General features: G+C 36.8%; 1 pseudogene; it reads right to left on the bottom strand.

The window, feature by feature from the left end:
* Positions 1–1,467: 1,467 nt before the first annotated feature.
* On the bottom strand, positions 1,468–2,139 carry LOC143536766 (pectinesterase inhibitor 7 pseudogene; annotated as a pseudogene).
* Between the last annotated feature and the right edge of the window lie 21,007 nt (positions 2,140–23,146).

Genomic DNA, 23,146 nt, shown 5'->3' with positions numbered 1-23,146 from the left:
TTGATGACATGGAAGCCTATGTGGACAACATAAGTGAAGGACATGTGGACAAAATTATGTTGTTTTAATATATTAGTTAGATTAGATGCTCGTTAAATCAATTACTATTGTTTGACTAATATTATACCAAATAAAGGAATGTGTTAAATATAATAAACTAATATTTTAATTATTATAATAGTTATGTTCCTATTCATATATATAATAAGATTTTCAAATTTTAAATTGATAGGTTATAAAAATAAATTAATATTAATGAAACTTGGAAAAAGACGTGTTAGGAATAAAAAATCACAATATATAAACTTAATTTTAAGTAACAAACATATTAAAAATCATATTGATTAACCGATAATTTTAAAAAAATCATACCTTTAAACCCTAAATAAATTAAAACATAAATCAATTAATAGGAATAGATTAAAAATCAAATCTATTAATCATTAGTATAAAAAATCATGCAGTTAAACCCTAAATCCAATAACAGTGAATCAAGTTGATGTTGTTCTTCACAAAAACCGATTAAACACTAAAATATAAATCATACCTAATAATTGCAAACGATGAACATATTTGATGTTGTTTGGATTATGAAACCGACAAATCATGAAGAACCGGTTATAGATGAGGCGAAAAATCTGGTTACAAACGATGGGGAACGTTATGATATTTGAATGAAGCATGTGCATTTTAAAGAAGAAACGATGAACAATCTAAACTTAGTAATTTAATAAGTTTTATAATTCTAACAATAATTAGAATAATTAATATCATAATTACATTAATAAGTTACAAAAATATAAAAGTTAATATCATTGATTAAAATTTTGTTATGAATATATGGAAAATAGATTTATGGAAGGTTGATGACATGAAGGCCTATTTAAACAACCTAGGTGAAAGACATGTGAACAAAATTGTGCTGCTTTAATATATTAGTTAGATTAATCATAAAGACATTTAAAATGTCGGTTACTGAAATAATGCATATAATTATAATTATTGTATTTTAGCCGATATTACAATAAAAACAATTTGATAATGAGATATTTATTCAAAGCATAATAAGATAATAATACATCGACATTGACGTTTGTTTATGACCCGTGATATTTATAGATAAAATTATATAAAACAGCCATGGACTGATGGGCGGCCTTAATTTATAAATTATTTAAGATTCAATTTATTTTAATTGAAGGCCTAACGTTGCGTCTTTAATTAGATTTTACTAGCTGAGATATGTTATTCTGTTCTCTGTGTCGCATCTTAGTTACTCATCTATCATAGACTAAAATTTCTATCATAGACTAATAATGTTGTTATATTGGTATTTACGATACGATCCGACTCGACCAGGTTTTACAAAGATTTTAGGTCGAATCACTATGTTTTAAGAAACGTACAATAAAACAAACCGACCGGGTTATGTTTGATAACATCTATGAAATAATAGTATTATATGAATGAATTAATTATTTGATTACACATTAAAACAAGTGATCAAAAACTTTATAACCTTAGTTATTAACTATGCATAACTTTTAGGGTGCCACAAAAGTGATGTAACTAACCCCGGAACATCATGGCTTAGCCCTTTGCATAGTTGTTAACGAAAGCGAGAGCGATGCTAGCCAAATGCGCAATATTCAAAACATGTTTACGAACCATGGTTTTGACCTCAGCATTCATATTTTTGTTGGAAAACCCATCCGTGCATGTGTCATCATCTATTAAAGCCGCACGGACCCATGTTTCTATACCGTTCATATTAAACAAGAAATCGGGTCCGAAATGGACTTTACCCATCTCCACCATGGATATGTGGAGCTCATAAGCCGAGTCACTGATCTCCTCAAGGCAATCCTTCATGGCATTCAATTCCCTTCGTGTCAATTTGTGGGTTTTCGAATAAGTTACAAGTTGTTTAGAAGTGGTCCGTGTGGTGCTAAGGGTCGCGGCTAGGGCGGTTTGAGCCAACAGTCTTGGGCTGGTTCCGATTCTGGTTGCGAAACGTGAGAGGTACAAGTAGCAAAGCTCAGGGTACAAAGTGGTGTGGCATGATTTGTGGATGAAAAGAGTGTTGGATCTTGTCGGGCTTATGGCTAGGCTGAATATGATCATCAATGGTAGCCACATGTCGATCTCTCTCTCTCTCTCTCTCTTGATTCTCTCTCTAGAGGAATGAAGATAATGGATAATAGAGAAATGGGTCACTATATATGAGTGAAAAAATGCATACATTATAATTGTGGGCACGCTATATTATATATGTCACAATCTAGTATCTTATTGTACTATTGTATCCCATATACATGTGTCACAGAATTTTTGGATGCTTGATTTGACACAAATAATGTTTTTTATTAATTAAATGTTCACAAAAGTCTATAGGGACTGCTGTCAATGTGGTTTAGACACCTTCAAATCGTATGGTATATATGCAGATCATTTTTAGGTATTTGAGTGAAAGTGAACATACAGCGTTTGAAGTTATTTTTCGACACGTTTCCACTGGTGAATCCTTGCTAAAACTCTCTACCAATAGACATTGCTATTGAACTCACACAAAAAACAATCATTTTTTCTCTATAGCGTTTTTTACTGAAGAAAATGAAAATGAAAATGAAAATGAAAATGAAAATGAATGAGGTGGTGGCGGCTGCACGCCTACACCCCATTAGACTCCACGGTATGGGCGTCCTTGGGGTCTTTGATGGGGCGCGGAACACCACCGAGGGACGCGAAGAAGGGGGCGGCAAAGGGGTGGGTGCCTTTGGAACGACCGACGCTCTTGGAAGCTTTTCACACACACTCTCTCTCTCATATATATATATATATGTATATATATTGGGGCGGGAAGAAGAAGGGCTTCGAAGCTCTATTTCTTATGTGGCGATGACGTGGAGGGGCTTTAAAGCCAACAATTGCTATATTGCCCCTCTAACTTTTTATAATATTAAGAATCCATTAATATGGTGGAGTTATAATAAGAAGTGGAGTGTGTCTAAAAAGTGTAGAAAGTAATCTTGTGCGTTAGATTTGATGATCTGATGGTCTAGATGAAAAGTGTTTTGTAGGCGGTATGTTTTATTTTAATACTTGTTTATAACACTCCAGGGGCATATTCGTCCAGTGTGTTATAATTTTTAAACATAAGAAACCAAGAACATTAAGAACAATAACACATTATGTTGAACAAAAACACAATAGACATCATACTAATGCATCAACTTTAAACACTCCACAACACGTTATTCCTCTTGGCATTTCATCAAACAATTTGGGTGCAACACACTATGTTGAACATGATGAACAAAAACACAATAAACATCGTACTAATACATCAACTTTAAACACTCCACGAAATGTTATTCCTCTTCGGCATTTCATCAAACATTTGGTGCGCACTTTCTCCAACTTCACATACCCATTTATCATCGCAATTCACGTAACAACATCCTTATTCAAGCTCCCATCAAACAATCTTCGACACCTGTCTAACCAACCACAATCAGCATACAAACGAATCAAACCATTTAGCACAAAATCATAACTTTCCCACCCCAAATAACGGTTGAACACGATGGTGGTGATGACGGTGGTAGTTAAAGACAGTGGTACCTGAGGTTTAAGACGGCAATGACGATGGTAGTGGTGTTAAAGCCGATTGACAGTGAGTGGAACCTGGCGGTGGGTCGCGGTGGTGAATTCCGGTGGTTGAACGCAATGGTGGCAGGCTGAACACGACTGTGGCGGAGTGGGCAGCGGTGGTGACTTCCGGTGGATGAACGTGATGGTGGCGGTGGATGGCTGAACGTGGCGGCGGTGGCGGTGGGCAACGGTTGTGACTTCTGGTGGTTGAATGCAATGGTGGCGGTGGATGGCTGAACGCGGCATCGACGGGTAGCGTTGGTGACTTCCAGTGGTTAACCTGATTGGTGTTGGTGGCTGCTTGAACGGTTGTGATAGCAGGTTGAATCGGAGGTGGCTGGTTGTAGACGGTGGTGTCAAAATTGAAAGAGTTAGGAGTAGGGTTTTTTGTTTTGATTTGAAGAGAATATGATTTGTGGTTGTGATTATATTAAAGAGAGAGGGAGAGAAAGAGAAATAAACATTTTTCTATCCTACTTCTGTGTGTTAGTTTTAATCCAATGGTTCTAATAAGTTCCTATACTTTTTAGGAAATGTTTACTTTTTATTCTAACCTTGCTCTCCATAAATATTCAAAAGTATTTATATCTATATTTTATATCTATTATTAAAGCAACACAATATGACATCTTTCTATTTGTTGATTTGATTAATTTCTAAAAGTAACAAGCATTCTTAAAATTTCGTTTTAATAAACTAATTCAAAAAGGAAATAATAATTTACCAAAAAAATTCTTAATAAGCAAAATTAATGCCGGATCAAATTTGATATAACCAGGTTACGTTTTTGCAGGAAACGTTATTAAAAATTAATGATATTAATGTTTGACAATTTAAGTTTGTTATTTATTTTAAAAAATTAGTAAAAACCATTCATTTGGTTGTAAACCAAACAAGCCCAAATCTATGTAAAGAACGTTCTCTGCAAAAGACTTTCATGCTCATCATCTTCTATTCGAATGCAGGAGTTATATGACGTTTCCATCTCCAATTTGATTCAACCAATACTAGAATAGTAAGTATTAATAATAATTATGTTTAGTAGATTTCTTTTATCTCGGTTGATTTTATGGATTTTAAGGATGCTTTTCTAAATTGATTATATTCGATCGCAATGCTTCTAATATGTATATCCATGTGTATCCATTATCATTTTAATTATGAAGACCTAAATCGACTGTTAATGGATTTTCCGGATTGATTTTAATATCGTTTCCACCAAATGTTTGATGAAATGCTCTTTACCAAAATAACCCATTTAAATATTATTGCTGGTTATAGTCTAACAAGCATGGTTTTGTAGAACTTATATGATATTCATTTTCTATATTCATGAGCAAATAGCATTCAAAATGAAACATTTCGTATAGAAATTGCTTGGTTCGGACTTCTAAAGTTACTTATCTACTTGAAATCTTTTATAAGTTTGATAAAAAAAAAACTTTAACATTCTGTGAAGTCATTTCTCCATTAGATTTATGATGGATAGTTGTTTGTAACGCTCGAAAAGGAATAGTGTTTTTTTCTGCCATAGATCAATAAGCAAACAAAGTTACCACCTTTATTTGAAAATTTTAAAGTTTTTGGTTTTGTTTCGGTCGGTTTTTCTTTTTTCTATTTCATTTTTATTGGTTTTTACTTTTGTTTTGGTTTGATTTTTGTTGTTGGTTTTGTTTCAATTTATTTGGTTTTCGGTTTGGTTCACTTTTGTTTTATAGTTTCATTTTGTTTTGGTTTGTTTTCACTTTAATCAATTTTTTGTTTCGGTTTTTACAATTTTTGGTGTTGGTTCATTTTTGGGTGTATTGGTTTTTCCTTTCGGTTTAGTTTTAGTTTTTCAGTTTCTTTTCGGTTTTTTGTTTTGGTTCAGTTTAGGGATGGCAAAAAAACCCAAACCCGATGGGGAAAACCGAAACCCGCCCCGAACGGGGCGGGTTCGGGGACACTTAATCGGGGACGGGTCCGGGTTCGGGTTTTCCCCGTTTAAGTTAATCGGGTTCGGGGTGGGTATGGTATAGCCTGTACCCGCCCCGTATACCCGTTTAAAACCCGTTTAATTAAATATAATTTTTATATTTATATATAATATATTATTTATTAAATATAATTTTTATATTCGGGTATGACTTATTATTTACATTAATTTAACTTTATTCATTAATTGTATTAACTTTATTTATATATTAGGTGTCACAACGGAGCTTGATTTGTATCTACAAGAGAAAGTTTGGATAAAAGAAACTGAGATTGACCTTTTAGCTTGGTGGAAAACAAATGGTGTCAAGTACCCAAGGTTGCAAAAGATTGCTCGAGATATATTGGCGATTCCAATATCTACCGTTGCTTCCGAGTCCGCTTTTAGTACAAGTGGTAGATTGGTAAGTCCACATCGTAGCCGTCTTCATCCAAAAACATTGGAAGCGTTAATGTGCGCCCAAAGTTGGTTGTTGAATGAAATCAAAGGTAAACAAACATTTTATTTTTTATTTTTAACTTAGCTACTATATAAACTTTTGACTTTTGTGATATGAATATAGCAACTTGTTCAGAAGAATCCGAGGCATATTGCCAAACTATTGAATATGATTGTGACGATGGTATTGAGGTAATACATATATATATGGTTTATCGTTTACATTTTAATATGGTTTAACATTGATTCTTATATAGTTTCCAATTAATATGTTAATGTTTGATTATCATAGCAATCCGGCGTGACAAGTGTTTGAATGGTTGAATGGGTGCGGTATGGACGTGTAAGAAGGAAGTTAATTTCCGTTGTGATGGGAGAAATAAACATTTTTATGTATTAATAATGTCTTTTGTATGTGTAATGTGTTTGGATATTGAACTTTTTGTGTATTAATATTGTATTGTAATTTTGTATCATTTTCTTACAATCGGGTTTTAAACGGTGAACCCGACGGTTAAATGGGGATCCCCACGGGGAATTTAGCCCGTTTAAAAACCATTTATGCTAGACGGGTTCCCCGAATACCCGCGGTTTTCCCCGAATCCCCGATGGGGATTCCCCGTTTAGTCCCCGCGGGTTTTTAGACGGTTTTGGTAATGTGTTTTATAAACCGGGGCGGGTATGGGATTGGCATTCCCCGCCCCGAAACCGCCCCGTTGCCATCCCTAGTTCAGTTTTAGTTTTCTTTTTATTTCACTTTGGTTTTTGGTTTGTTTTGGTTTTTTGTTTTCTTGGTTTCATTTTCTTTTGATTTTGGTTCGAGGTTAGTTTTTGTTTTGGGTAAAAATCAACAAGTGTAATTTCGTAACCAAATTAGTAAGTGAGGTTTAGGTGCTTGATAGAAATGAACGTAAATGCAATGACACAAGGATTTGTTGCGAGGAAAAAACCCGTTATCCTGAGGATAACAAGAAAAAAACCCCGGGTGGTGAAAACTATCACCACCAGTTTATTAATAATCGAAAAAGGTTACAAATGTTTGGAGCTTTCTTCTCTAGATCGTGTTTACAGAGTAATGCTATAGCTAGAGTGTAAGTTGTGTGTCCTATATGATCTAAACAGCTCCTATTTATAGTTACAAGAAGGATCACTAGATAATAACTAGCAATAAAGAGCATTAATTGTCCTGATTATGATCTTGGAGCGGTTATGGCTTGCATATCATTGTTATAAACGAGTTGTAACTCCCTCCAACGTCTACAATCTTTAATGCTTTATTAATTGTTGACCGTTCTTGTCGTTTGGAGGATACTGCATCCTGAAGTTATCCTGAATATACCGCATTTCAGGATACCAAAAAGTCCTATGTATAACAGTTGCTTAGTGGTCCGAATCTTTAGGAGATCATGTGAAGTTGTATGACCTGGTAAACACCAAAGAAAGGTGGTTGAACTGTTAGTATAACGATATATTAAAGATACCTGTTGTTTGGGAGGATACTGTATCCTGAAGTTATTCTGAACGTATCCTTTGCTTAGGATACTGAAAATCCAAGCCCTAACAATTGTCCCCAAAATTTATGGCTGTAAAAGGTGGTTTACAGCTGTTGATTTTTTGAATCTTGAGTTCTTCACCCGATAATTATCCAGGTAAATTTCTTCCTCTCTTTGCTCTTCATCTTCAATCACCTTGAGTAACAAACTCAAGCTTTCCGTCATCAAGTCCAGGCTCAGGAGGCTAAGGCTGCTGGGCTGGAGACTCTCTTTTGGGACGTAACTTCTTGGAAGAAGGTGCTGGCGGAGTTGACTGGAGAGAACATGGAGGAAGTGGGCCCGAACGGAGTGGAGAAGGTAGCGGAACAGGCAGTGGAGGTGGCGATCAAGGATGCATTGAACGCGATTGGTGATGAAGCACAACTGGGCAATTAAGGTGGAAAAGACAAGGTCTGAGCCCAGTTTTTTTAAGTATGTTTGTTTGTAATGGCTTGTTGAACAATTTACTTTTCTGTTTTTTAACAAGGATGCTTTAGGATAATAGGATATATGGGTGGAGGGATTTTGACTTTTCAAGATGAAATCCATGTTATCTTGACTTCTTGAACATCTAGTAATGCTTGGGTGGAAGGATCTTCCACTTGTTAAAGATGAAGCCCTTGCATTGTCTTTTTATCCATCTGCACTCAATGTTAGTAACAACATAACCTTTTGGTTTTAACATTGTGTTCTTTTTGTCAATTTGAATAACTTGTCTGAGTATGTTTTGGTTAAGATATATCTATGAAATATTAATTATCTTGAGGATAATGTATCCTAGACACATTTCTTGAATTCATCCTACTTCAGAATAAAATACTTTAAAGATTATAAAAATATGTTTTGGATCTTTATTACGTATTAAGACAAAACATCTTTAAGGACAATGTATCCTTAAATCTTGTGTAAATGTGAATTGTCACAATTGAACCAAAAGATTACATTTTGAAAGACAAAAATATGTAAAAAGACTAGGTGTAAACTAAACCAAAAGATTATGTCTTGAAAGACAAAACATGTAAAAAAGACTAAGTGTAAAGATTACCTTTGTAGAGAACATTTATAAACTTAATAAGCTTACATATGATGTCCCCAGCTGTTGACCATTTTCCGTATCATGCCTTTGGAATTTGCTAAGTAAGCACAACTTAGTGATATTTTTACACTTAGCGATCTGACCGATCTTCGATCTGTCAAAACAAAGTTAGATAGTTCGGGCGATAAAGCCTTATTACTGGCGATAAAGCCTTTTTACTAGAGACAAGGTCTTTATTTAAGAGACATGAAAATTTCTAAACCTTAGATAAAACTGGGGAAAGTCCTAAACGTGAGGGCATGAAAATGCCGAGACTTTAGATAACAAGAAAATGTTATAAACCTTAGATAACATGAAAATGTTATAAACTGTATGCGTGACACGTCTGCCACTTATCTTAAGGATCCGGTATATAGCCAACAACAAACGGATTATTAGCTGGTCTGGTCCGCCTGCCTCGAACTATATCCGAATCATCGTGCGCTCCAGGAGGCGTTAGAAATGTGAAGACTTTTAAACCTTAGGAGATATCGGGGATATCATGTTCGTGTGGGAGGTGATCAGCCTCTAGCGGTTGTTAAGATAACATATCCTTGGGATAACTGCAAAACACTAAACTCTTACTGAGGGGTGGGTGTTAGCTTGGCTAACACCCCTCCGATGCTTAAGTCAATAAACTTGATTTAGAGATAATAACAGAAATATGTAAAAATAGATGAGGGGACATACCTTTATCCTGAGGATACGAACATACTGGTTAAGGAGACTAACAAAAATATGCCTTAAGGTGGATAGCATTCCAAGCTCTTGGTATTAGATCACCTTTCATAGTGATTAACCTGTAGACCCCTTTTCCTGCTTTTGAATCAATCAAGTAAGGACCTTACCACTTTGGAGCTAGCTTTCCATCTGCTGGGTTAGTGGTATTCTGAAATGCTTTTCTTAACACCATAACTCCTACTTGGAATCTTCGAATTATGATATTCTTGTTGTAGGACTTGGCTATTATTTGTTGGAATGCTGCAATTCTGATCCTAGCGAGATCTCTGAGTTCATCAATAGTATCCAGGTCTTCAGTAAGGCTTTGGTTGTGGGGGATGCTGGTTCTTGCTGTGGGGATCACCATTTCTGTAGGGATAATAGCTTCGGCCCCAAACACCAAAGAGAAAGGTGTTTGTCCTGTTGCATTTTTTGAAGTGGCCCTATCAGCACAAAGAACAAATGGTAGTTCTTCAGCCTATTTTCCTTTCTTGGATCCCAATTTCTTCTTCAAATTGTTGATGATGATCTTGTTACTAGATTCTGCTTGACCATTAGCTTGAGGATGTACTGGAGTCGAAGTCACCATCTTGATTCCCCAACTTTCGCACAAGCTGGTTGTTCTACTACCGATGAACTGTGATCCATTGTCACAAACAATCTCTGCCGGGATACCAAATCTTGTCAGGATATTACGTTTGATGAATGAGATCACATCCTTTTCTTTAATGTGGACAAATGCCTCTGCTTCGATCCACTTGGAGAAGTAATCTGTCATGGCAAGCATAAAGACTTTTCCACCAGGAGCCTTGGGCAGCTTTCTCACAATATCCATCCCCCATTTCATAAACGGCCACGGGGATATGATAGGATATAATGGTTCAGCTGGTTGATGTAAGATGTTGTTGTGTCTTTGACAAGCATCACATTTTTTAAAGAAGTTCATTGCGTCCTTCTTCATTGTTGGCCAGAAGTAACCTGTCCTCAGTATCTTGGATACTAAGGCTCTGCCCCCAGTGTGGTTTCCACAATCACCTTCATGTATATCCTTGAGAACTTCTTGTGCTTCTTGATATTCCAAACATCTCAAGTATAGACCTGCAAGTGATTATCTATACAACACATCATTTAGGATAATATACTTGGTTACCTTCATTCGTAATGCTCTGGGATTTTCTCTTTTTGGGATCATGTTATCCTGAAGATACCGTATTATGGGACGGGTCCAGGATATTGGATTGTCTTCAGGTAACGAAGTCTCCATGACTTCATGGTTCTCCTTTGTTGCTGGTGTCAAGATATGAACGATGGGTATCTTGATATCGTCTGGTATCTTGAGAGCTAATGCTAAATTTGCTAAGGCATCTGCTTCAGTGTTCTCTTCCCTTGGTACCTGTGATATATCAAATGTTTCGAAACACATAGCTAATTTCTTAACTATTTCTAAATATTTTGCTAAGTTTTCTGCATTTACTGCATAAGAGCCATTAAAATGGTTAGCTAGTAACAAAGAATCAACATAAACTTGAAGATACCTGACCTTCATGTCCTTAGCTAATTGCAAACCAGCTATTAAGGCTTCATATTCAGCCTCATTATTAGTAGCCTGAAATTCACAGGATATCGATAGAGGTATAATGTCCCCCCTGTGGCGATTTTAGCAAGATACCAAGACTTGTTCCTCTTATGTTGGAGACACCATCTGTATGCAAGGTCCAACTTTCCTTGATCTCTGATTGGTGAACTTTTTCCACTTCTTCGAGTATATCCTGGCTAAAATCAGCCACAAAGTCGGTAAGTGCCTGTGATTTGATGACTGTCCTTGGTTCATACAGTATATCGTATGCACTAAGTTTCACAGCCCACTTTGCTATCTTTCCTGACATTTCTGGTTTTCTCAAAACATCCTTAATACGATAGTTAGTTTTTACATGGATAACAAGAGTTTCAAAATAATGTCTTAATTTAGTAGAAGCCATTATAAGTGCTAAAATTAACTTTTCAAGATAAGAATACCTGGATTCAGCATCTAGTAGGCTTTTACTTACATAATATATTGGATGTTGTTGACCTTCATGATCTTTGACCAAGACAGCACTTATTGCACTCCCAGAAACGGCTAAGTACATGGATAATGGTTCACCATCAACTGGCTTCATCAGGAGTGGTGCTGAGGATAAGTATTCCTTCAAGGATATCAGAGCTCTTTCTTGCTTCTCTCCCCATTCGAATTTTTGATTCTTCCTCAGGATATCATAGAAGTCTTTATACTTCTCTGAAGATCTTGAGATGAATCTGTTGAGAGTAGCAATTCTTTCGGTCAATCTTTGGACATCTTTGACGTTCCTTGGCGATTTGATATCTAGGATGGCCTTGATTTGCTCAGCGCTTGCTTCTATTCCTCTTTTGGTGACCATTTATCCAAGGAATTTTCCTGCTTTAACCCCAAAATGACACTTGGCTGGATTCAACTTCATGTTGTATTCATCCAGGATGTCAAATGCTGTTGCCAAGTCTTTGAGATGATCCTTAGCCCTCCTTGACTTTACCACCATGTCATCGATGTAGACTTCCATCGTGTCCCCCAGATGGTCTTTGAACATCATGTTGACCAGTCTTTGGTATGTTGCATCTGTATTTTTTAATTCAAAAGGCATTGCAGTATAACAGTATATACCTGTGGGGGTCATGAAGGCTGTGTCTTCTTGATCTGAAGGCTCCATTTGAATTTGTTGAAATCCTAAGGATGCATCCATGAAGGTTAGCAGTTCATAACCAGCAGTTGCATCCACCATTGAATCAATGTGTGGGAGTGGAAATGGGTCTTTTGGACAGGCCTTATTTAGGTCTGTGAAGTCCACACATACTCTCCACTTTCCATTCTTCTTTTGGACTACTACTAGATTGGCTAACCATCTAGGGTAGTGGACTTCTCTTATCATTTTGGTCTTGAGCAACTTCTGCACTTCTTCTTGTATGATAACGTTTCTCTCAGGAGCAAACTTCCTTCGCCTTTGATGTACCGGCCTGAAAGATTTATCTATACCAAGTTTATGAGTAATTATGGACTTAGAGATACCTGTCATATCTTCATGTTTCCAAGCGAAGGTAGAGGCTCTTTCCTTTAAGAAGGATACTAATCCTTGTTCGATATCCTTAGGCATACCTGATCCTAACAATACTTTGATCTCGGCATCATGAGAATCCAAGGATACTTCCTTCACTTCTTCGTCTCTAGCCTGCAAGACCTTCCCTGGTTGTTTTTGTAATTGCTATGCCTGAGTGGGCTTTGTAGTCCACTTCATTAAAGATGCATAACATTCTTTTGTTTCTTGCTGATCGCTTTCAATCTTGATAACTCCCCATGGACTTGGTAGTTTCACGCATTGATGATAGGTTGATGGTACCGCCTTCATGCTGTGGATCCATGGCCTGCCTAATATCACATTACAACAAGATGAAGAGTCAATAACACAGAACTTTTGTAGGGAGTTAGTTCCCTCAACATATATTGGAAGTTTAATTTCTCCCAATGTGTTTTTGGTTTTGCCACTGAATCCCACAAGAACTGAGGACTTTGGGATAATCTCCATTTCCGGGATATCCATTTTCTTCAATGCATCCATCTGGATAATGTTCACAGAGCTTCCTCCATCAACGAGTATCCTGCGCACAAAACATTAGCTATACATAAAGTAACTTCCAAACCGTCATGGTTGGGATCAACAAGATCACATCGATCTTCCTCATCAAAGGAGATGATTCTTTGAGTTGTCAACGTGGAAGTACGGAGAGGTCTTTCTCTATTGTCCATCTTCGTTTCTTTGGAACGCTTCTTAGCTGCTGAATACGAGGTTCCACAAATTTCCGATCCTTCAGAGATAAAGGATACAACCTTGACTCCGGATGGTGGAGAAGGTGCCCTTTCAGGTTTCTTGACAGAATCTTGACTTTTGTTCTTGTTTCTTCCAAATAGTTCTTTTAGGTGTCCTTTGCTGAGAAAGTATCCTCTCTCCTTCCGAAGTGCTATACAATCGTCAGTGCGATGGCCAAAGTCTTCATGGAATGCACACCATTTAGACTTGTCTTTGCTGGATCCGGGTTTCTCATTTTTCTTGGGCCATCTGGCCTTGTCACCTAAATCCTGCATGGCACATATTACACCACCAATATCAATATTAAAACAACATTCAAAGATTTTACGATACTCCTCATCGTCTTCGTTTTCATCCACAGCGTTTATCCTAGAGGTATCTTGTTTGGAATAAGGCTTGGGCTTAGAGAACTTCCGTGGAGGGTCTGACTTCCTGTTGGTAGATTCATACTTCGGGATAACCAAACTTCCATGAGCCTTTTATCATCCTCTAGCCGTATGTATCTTTATAAGGCTTTGGTCTAGAGAACTTCTGTGGAGAGTCCAACTTCCTGTTGGTAGACTCATACTTCGGGATAACCAAACCTTCATGAGCCTTCTTATCATCCTCTTGCCGGATGTGTCTTAACGCCCTGTTTCTGACTTCATCAAGATTCCTGCAAGGAGTCATGACAAGATCATCATAGAAGGACGAATCCTTCTTTAACCCCATCTTGAGAGCTTCAACAGCAGCCGCCATGCCAAGGTTGGGGATATCCAAAGCTTCCCTGCTAAATCTAGTTATGTAATCCCTTAGGGATTCATTATTAGGTTGAACAATTCTATATAAGTCACCTGTCATTTTCTCAAAAGATCTACTACAAGAAAATTGATTATTGAATAAGTTAATCAAATGAGCAAAGGAAGTCATAGTATTTGAAGGGATACTTAATAACCATTTGAGGGCCAGCCCCGTTAGTGTTGAACCAAATCCCTTACACAAACAGGCTTCTTTGATTTCCGCGGGAATTGGGTTAACCTCCATCCCTTCTCTGTATTGAGCTACGTGTGCCTCAGGATCCGTAGGGCCATCGTACAGTTTCATGCTAGGTGTCTGGAATTTCTTGGGGATCTCCACGTCGCATATAGGCCAAGTGAACCTGGATAATCTATGACTGCCTACTGGAACTTCAGCTATGGGACAGATTATCCCCGGGATATTGGAAATCATATCTTTCATTTTCTGCAATTCCCTGGCTATCTCGGGAGATATCCCCTTATCCTGCACAGATCCACGGTTAGTGTATAAATTAGCATTAAGTAAACTGTTACCGAGATCATGGTTAGGTATCTGGTATCCTAAGCCTTGACGGCTAGTTCCTCCATTGAGGGTATCCTCAGGATAAGGTGGCGTCTGCATAGGGATGTCATCTCCAACATGTACTTCAGAGGACACCGTTGGAGATCCTGACATGAATATGCCAGCTGGCGTGGTTGAACGAGGCTGCATGTTGATGTAGTCCGGCTTCGTCGGTCTGGGTAACTCCAAGGATACCGGAGGATAGATTCCCCGATATCCTGATTGCTGCTGAGACGGGATCCTTGTTGGTTGTGTCCCCAAGGATCCGATATTCTAAAGAATAGATGATCGTGGAGAATCATAATCAAGAACCCTGGGCATGATTGGAGTATTCTCCTGCCCCGGTTTCTTTTTGATCTCTTCAATTTCCTTGAATAACCTTGAGTTGGTCTTTTCTTGCTGCTCCATGTGAGTTTTGACCTGTTTCATCAACACAAAAATGTCATTGTTAGATATAACCGGATCTACCGTGTAGAGGTTCCCGGGTATGGTGGAAGTTTTCCTCTAGGTTGAGTGTTCTTCTTCGGGACTGGTGGAGGACCAAGGTTAACACTTGAAGTAGCGGTGACCACCGGAGCAAAAATGGAGCTGGTTTTTGGTTGTGAAGACATGATGAAAGGATGAAGGTGATGGAGAATGAAATAAACGGTTTTGAAAGATTGAAGCACCGATTGCCCCACGGTGGGCGCCAAATTATTTTGGGTAAAAATCAACAAGTGTAATTTCATAACCAAATTAGTAAGTGAGGTTTAAGTGCTTGATAGAAATGAACGTAAATGCAATGACACAAGGATTTGTTGCGAGGAAAAAACTCGTTATCCTGAGGATAACAAGAAAAAAACCCCGGGTGGTGAAAACTATCACCACCAGTTTATTAATAATCGAAAAAGGTTACAAATGTTTGGAGCTTTCTTCTCTAAATCGTGTTTACAGAGTAATGCTCTAGTTAGAGTGTAAGTTGTGTGTCCTATATGACCTAAACAGCTCCTATTTATAGTTACAAGAAGGATCACTAGATAATAACTAGCAATAAAGAGCATTAATTGTCCTGATTATGATCTTGGAGCGGTTATGACTTGCATATCATTGTTATAAACGAGTTGTAACTCTCTCCAACGTCTACAATCTTCAATGCCTTATTAATTGTTGACCGTTTCTTGTCGTTTGGAGGATACTGCATCCTGAAGTTATCCTGAATATACCACATTTCAGGATACCAAAAAGTCTCATGTATAACAGTTGCTTAGTGGTCCGAATCTTTAGGAGATCATGTGAAATTGTATGACCTGGTAAACATCAAAGAAAGGCGGTTGAACTATTAGTATAACGATATATTAAAGATACCTGTTGCTTGGGAGGATACTGTATCCTGAAGTTATTCTGAACATATCCTTTGCTTAGGATACTGAAAATCCGAGCCCTAACAGTTTTTTCGTTCCAGTCTGGTTTTATTTTTTTCGGTTTTTTGTTTAAGTTTTTTTAAGGTTTTTTTCCGTTTTAGACAGTGTTTTCGGTTTTTTATTTTGTTTTTATCGGCTTTTGGTTTTGTTTTAAATAGATTTTTTTGGTTGTTGGTTTCGTTTAAGTTTTTTAAGTTTCATTTCAATTTATTCGATTTAAAATTAAAATTTGTTATTGTTTCAGTTTTATAAGTTTCATTTCAACTAATTCGGTTTAAAATTAAAAGATAGGTTTCTTTTAGTTAACTATAGTTTTAATTCTTATTTATTTTAATATTATTCTTCCATGTTATGTTGTCTTATTTGTTAAATAAACAACCTAACGGACCATTTAATAAATGTACCTTTAATTTTAATTATTGAGCCTAAAATTTTATATGATATAATAATTATGTTAAAATTTCCAAATATATAATATTAATTGTTTTAGAAGTCTATACATTCTTAACAAACAAGTCTAACTATATTGAAAAACATTAATGTCATCAATTTCTCATTGATTTTATTACTTCCTATAATTTACAAACTTATTTTAAGCATATTCAATTTTTATTAAAACTCATTAATCTTACATTTACAAGAAAATAATTTAAAATTTTAAGTTATTGTTGTCTAGGATGTTTCATTCTCATTGAGATTTTTTTAATTATATGTTAACAATTAACATTTTAAGTGACCAAGATTAGTTGTATATTCTTAATCATTTCGGTGGGTAAATTAATGTTTTATAAAAGCTAAATATTAACATATTGTATTTCTTGTTTTATGTGATATTTTGAGTTGGTGATTTATTTTTCCGTGAATACAATTAGGTAAATTTTTCGTCGAAGATCCAATATTAAGCGTAAAAGTATAGCAAAGTGGTAAGAAGCCTAGAGTATATTGACCTGCATTCTAAGAGTGATACGGTTTCTAGGCCAAGAAGGAAGATAGGTATGCGCAAAAATAATAAACTTCATGGGTTGACCAGGTAATGCGTTAAAATAGCCTAAATCAAGTTGGTCATTTACTCTGTTTGTTCATTTTTTAAAATTATTTTATGAATAGTTACCATGCCAATTAAGATCAATAAAACAACATTTTTTTTGTAACCTTTGTATTTGATCTTGACATGGCGTAATCTGTTTTCACCCATATCATGTTGATGGGAAAAAACATAATTTTGTAACAACCTATTTTATTTGGTCATGATTAAGTCGAAACACTTTTTTTTCAATATTCTTAAAACTCTTTTATACATAATTAGCATCAAATATGAGTACAAAGTTATTTTGTTTCTTAGCATTGAGTATTGACCCTTTTGACCGGCTAGAGGTATAACACACATACAACCTGAGTGGACTCACTACCACCTATAGAATTTTTAACTCTCATTCGCTTGGTTTTATTTCTACCATTTTTGAGAACCAGTTTAAATGCTTGTTAGGGCTCGGATTTTCAGTATCCTAAACAAACGATATGTTCAAGATAACTCCAGGATATAGTATCCTCCGAAGATACAGGTATCCTTAAAATAATATTGTGCTAACGATTCCACCACCTTTCTTTGATGTTTACCTGGTCATACAACGTTCCCTTGTGCTCCTAATGACTCAGACTACTCGCCAACAACCTCAAAGTACGTGCTCAACAAGGTCAAACGACTGATAAGGAAAGAGTCTATTATCTCCGGAATTATAGGGATTACTTCAAATAACACGTGCTCAAAAAGGAAACGTGGAATCAAACGGCTAATTAGAAGGAGTCAATTATCTCCGGAATTTTAGGAATGTTTGTTAGCCAATTGTTTGTATAAATAGAGCAGCTATCTCTGGATCAAAAGACACACTTTACACAACTCTCACACTTTAGCAATAGTATCACTTGTAACACGATCTGAAAGAGAAAGAGCTCCACCACTTGTAACATTTTTCGATTATTAATAAACTGGTGGTGATAGTTTTCACCACCCGAGGTTTTTTTTCTTGTTATCCTCAGGATAACGGGTTTTTTCCTCGCAGCAAATCTCTGTGTTCCAGCACTTTTACGTTCATTTCAAGCAAGCACTGAGTCCCATTTACTAATTTGGTTACGAAATCACCTTTGTCAATTTTTGACCAAAAAATTTGGCGCCCACCGTGGGGCAATCGGTGCTTTAATCCATCAAAACCGTTTGTTCCACACTCAATTACTTTCATCCTTTCATTATGGCCTCACAACAAAAAACTAGCTCCATTCTTGTTCCGGTCACCACTGCTTCAAATGTTAACCCTGGTCCTCCGCCGGTCCCAAAGAAGAGCGCTCAACCCAAAGGAGAACTTCCACCGTACCCAGGAACCTCTACACGGGTAGATCCGGTTATTTCTAACAATTATATTTTTGCTTTGATGAAACAGGTCAAAACTCACATGGAGCAGCAAGAGAAGACCAACTCAAGGCTATTTATGGAGATTGAAGGGATCAAGAAAAAACCAGGGCATGAGACTACTCCAATCATGCCTGGGCTTTTGATTTTTGGCTCTCCAGGATCATCTATCCTTCAGAATCCTGGATACTTGGGGACACAATCAGCAAGGATTCCGTCTCAGCAGCAGTCAGGATACTGGGGAACCTACCCTTCGGTATCCTCGGAATTATCCAGACCTACGAGGCCAGACTCCATGAACATGCAGCCTCGTTCGACCATGCCAGCCGGCATATTCTCGTCAGGATCTCCTATGGTATCCTCTGAAGTGCATATTGGAGATGACATCCCTATGCAGACGTCACCTTGTCATGAGGATACTCTCTATGGAGGAACTAGCCGTCAAGGCTCAGGATACCAAAGACCTAACCATGACCTCGGTAACAGTTTACTTAATGCTAATTGATACACTAACTATGGATCTGTGCAGGATAAGGGGACATTCCCCGAGATAGCCAAGGAATTGTAGAAAATGAAGGAAATGATTTCCAATATCCCTGGGATAATCCGTCCCATAGCTGAAGTTCCGGTAGGCAGTCACAGATTATCCAGGTTCACATGGCCTATATGTGACGTGGAGATCCCCAAGAAGTTCCAAACGCCCAGCATGAAGCTGTACGATGGCACTACGGATCCTGAGGAACACGTAGCTCAGTATAGAGAAAGGATGGAGATCAACCCCATCCCTATTGACATCAAAGAAGCTTGCCTATGCAAGGGGTTCAGTTCAACACTAACGGGACCGGCTCTCAAATGGTTATTGAGTATTCCTTCCAACACTATTACTTCATTTGCTCATTTGATTAACTTATTCAATAATCAATTTTCTTGTAGTAGATCTTTTGAGAAAATGACAGGTAATTTATATAGAATTATTCAAAATAATAATGAATCCCTAAGGGATTACATAACTAGATTTAGCAGGGAAGCTTTGGATATCCCCAACCTTGATATGGCGGCTGCTATTGAAGCTCTCAAGATGGGGTTAAAGAAGGATTCATCCTTCTATGATGATCTTGTCATGACTCAATGCAGGAATCTTGATGAAGTCAGAAACAGGGCGTTAAGACACATCCGCCTAGAGAATGATAAGAAGGCTCATGAAGGTTTGGTTATCCCGAAGTATGAGTCTACCAACAGGAAGTCAGACTCTCCACAGAAGTTCTCTAGAACAAAGCCTTATTGAAGAATTAGACACTATTGATGAGCTCAGAGATCTAGCTAAGATCAGAATGGCAGCATATCAACAAAGAATAGCCAAGTCCTACAACAAGAACTCGAATCCGAAGATTCCAAGTAGGGGACATGGTGTTAAGAGAGGCATTCCAGAATACCACTAACCTAGCAGATGGGAAGTTAGCTCCAAAGTGGGAAGGTCCTTACTTGATTGATTCAGAAGCAGGCAAAGGGCCTACAGGTTAATCACTATGGAAGAAGTCCCTATACCAAGAGCTTGGAATGTTATCAATCTCAAGGCATATTTTTGTTAGTATCCTTAACTGGTATGTTCATATCCTCAACATCTTAGGATAAAGGTATGTTCCCTGATCTACTTTTACATTGTTTCATATTTAAACTTTATTATCTCTTTATCAAGTTTACTGACTTAAGCATCGGAGGGGTGTTAGCCAGGCTAACACCCACCCCTCATTAAGAGTTTAATGTTTTGCAGTTATCCCAAGGATATGTTATCTTCACAACATCAGAGGCTAATCACCTTACACACGAATAAGATATCTTGGATATCTTCTAAGGTTTAAAGGTTTTCACCTTTCCAACAAACGCCTGGAGCGCATGAATAAGATATCTTGGATATCTTCTAATGTTTAAAGGTTTTCACCTTTCCAACGAACGCTTGGAGGGCACGATGATTCGGATATAGTTCGAGGCAGGCGGACCAGACCAGCTGATAATCCGTTTGTTGTTGGCTATATACCGAATCCTTAAGATAAGTGGAAGACGTGTCACACATACGGTTTATAACATTTTCCTGTTATCTAAGGTTTATAACATTTTCATGTTATCTCAAGTTTTGGCATTTACATGCCCGTACATTTGGGACTTTCCCCAGTATTATCTCAAGCTTAGACATTTTCATGTCTCCTAATTCAAGGCCTAGTCACCAGTGAAAAGGCTTTATCACCAGTACACAGGCCTTGTCGCCAGTAAATGGGCTCTATCTCCAGGATTATCTAACTTTGTTTTGACAGATCGAAGATCGGACAAATCGCTAAATGTAGATATATTACAAAGTTGTTTTTGACTTAGCAAAATTCCAGAAACATGATACTTCAAAAAGCTCAACAATTGGGACATCATATGTAAGCTAACTAGACTTATAAATGATCTCCATGAAGGTACTTTTTACACTTAGTTCTATCACTCAATTTACATTTAAAGGTATGATCTTTTGGTTTGATTGTGATAACTCACACAAGGCATAAGGATATATTATCCTTAAGATGTTTTATGATAAGTCTTAAAGATATATTTTATAAAGAGATAATCCTTAAACTATTTTATTCTGAAATATAATAAGTTTAAGAAATATGTTTTTTGGGTACATTATCCTTAAGATGTTCTATTTCAAAAACTTAAGTCTCAAAAATATTTCTCGGACACATTATGAATAACGTATCAACATGAGTTATCTAAAATATAGTACAATTAAAACACAATGTAAAAGCCAAAAGATTATGTCATTACTAACGGAAATTGCAGGAAATTAAGAACAATGCCTAGGCTTCGTTCTCAACAAATAGGAAGACTCTTCCGCATTCTCTCCGCTCAGCTCCGCCACGATCTTCTCTAAAGCTGCCACATCCCAAACAGGAGTCTCCAACCCAGCAGCCTTAGCCTCCTGAACCTGGACTTGATGACGAAAAGCTTGAGTTTTTTACTCATGGTGATTGAAGATGAAAAGCAAAGAAAGAAAGACATTTACCTGGAAAATGATAGGCTTATCCACTCCATCTGCGGAATTCGAGATTCAAAAAAGCAACAGCTGTAAACCACCTTTTACAGCCGTTAATTTTGGGGACAATTGTTAGGGCTCAGATTTTCAGTATCCTAAGCAAACGATATGTTCATGATAACTCCAGGATATAGTATCCTCCGAAGATACATGTATCCTTAATATATTATTGTGCTAATGATTCCACCACCTTTCTTTGATGTTTACCAGGTCATACAACGTTCCCATGTGCTCCTAACGACTCGGACTACTCGCCAACAACCTCAAAGGACGTGCTCAACAAGGTCAAACGGCTGATAAGGAAAGAGTCTATTATCTCCGGAATTATAGGGATTACTTCAAATAACACGTGCTCAAAAAGGAAACGTGGAATCAAACGGCTAATTAGAAGGAGTCAATTATCTCCGGAATTTTAGGAATGTTTGTTAGTCAATTGTTTGTATAAATAGAGCAGCTATCTTTGGATCAAAAGACACACTTTACACAACTTTCACACTTTAGCAATAGTATCACTTGTAACACGATCCGAAAGAGAAAGAGCTCCACCACTTGTAACCTTTTTCGATTATTAATAAACGAGGTTTTTTTTCTTGTTATCCTCAGGATAACGGGTTTTTTCCTCGCAACAAATCTCTGTGTTCCAGCACTTTTACGTTCATTTCAAACAAGCACCGAGTTCCATTTAATAATTTGGTTACGAGATCACCTTTGTCAATTTTTGACCAAAACAATGCTGTTTTTATTAATCTTTGAGACTTAATACTTGCTTAAATATGGGAAAATAACTCAGATCGTGCTTTATTAATAGTTAAAGAATAACAGTCATCCTTAACATAATTGTGTGGTTAATGGGTTTATGTTTTAAAATCCATTCGCATCCCCATGCCAGCATACTATTAGTTCATATCCGTTATTAATTTATTGTTTATTTGATTTAAATATAATTTTTACAATAACTCTTACACACAATTCAATTTGCACAGATCCAGTACTCGAATCTGATCATCCTACATTGATTTCTCTACTCCTCCTAACAGTAGTAGATCAAATTTCAATATGGGTTTAATTGTGTGTGTATGTGTGTGTGCACGCGTGTGTGTCAGGTGATTGATTAATAAATTGATGCTTTTAATTTGTAGGAGGAATTAGGACTGAATTAAATGATTTCTCACAATGCAATGAAGGTGTTTTGGATACGTCGTCTTTGATTATGTCGAGAGGTTCGATATGATCTCTTAGGTTTTTTTTTCCGGATTTGAAATTTACATGATATCATACTACATGCATTTGTTTTCTAGGTTGTAACATCCGACTTTTTAAAACAATAAATAAAGGATATTTTATTATTTAATTGTGTGTTATAATTTGATTACGATTAAATAAAATAATAATAATAAATGAGTTGTTGGCTTAGGGTAAAGATGGACTTATAATATATTATGGACTTGGGGTGCAAATGGGCCTAAGGTCCATGGGCTTAGAGTATTTGAACTCCTTAAACCGCTCCTAAAACCCTAACTCTATCTCTCTCTTATTACATCTTTGCCTCCACACACTTAAAACACACATAAACACTCTTTTCATTCCGGATACGAGATATGAGACGAACCAAGGTGTTTCGTGAATCAATCTTCATCAAATAACAAGGAACATACCTAGATC

Source organism: Bidens hawaiensis, unplaced genomic scaffold, assembly GCF_021521415.1.
Source record: "Bidens hawaiensis isolate Kalapana, Puna unplaced genomic scaffold, B.hawaiensis_p1.1 tig00010926_1, whole genome shotgun sequence".
NCBI lineage: Eukaryota > Viridiplantae > Streptophyta > Magnoliopsida > Asterales > Asteraceae > Bidens > Bidens hawaiensis.
Note: the sequence above shows the minus strand (reverse complement) of the source record. Positions and strands in the feature narration are given on the sequence as shown.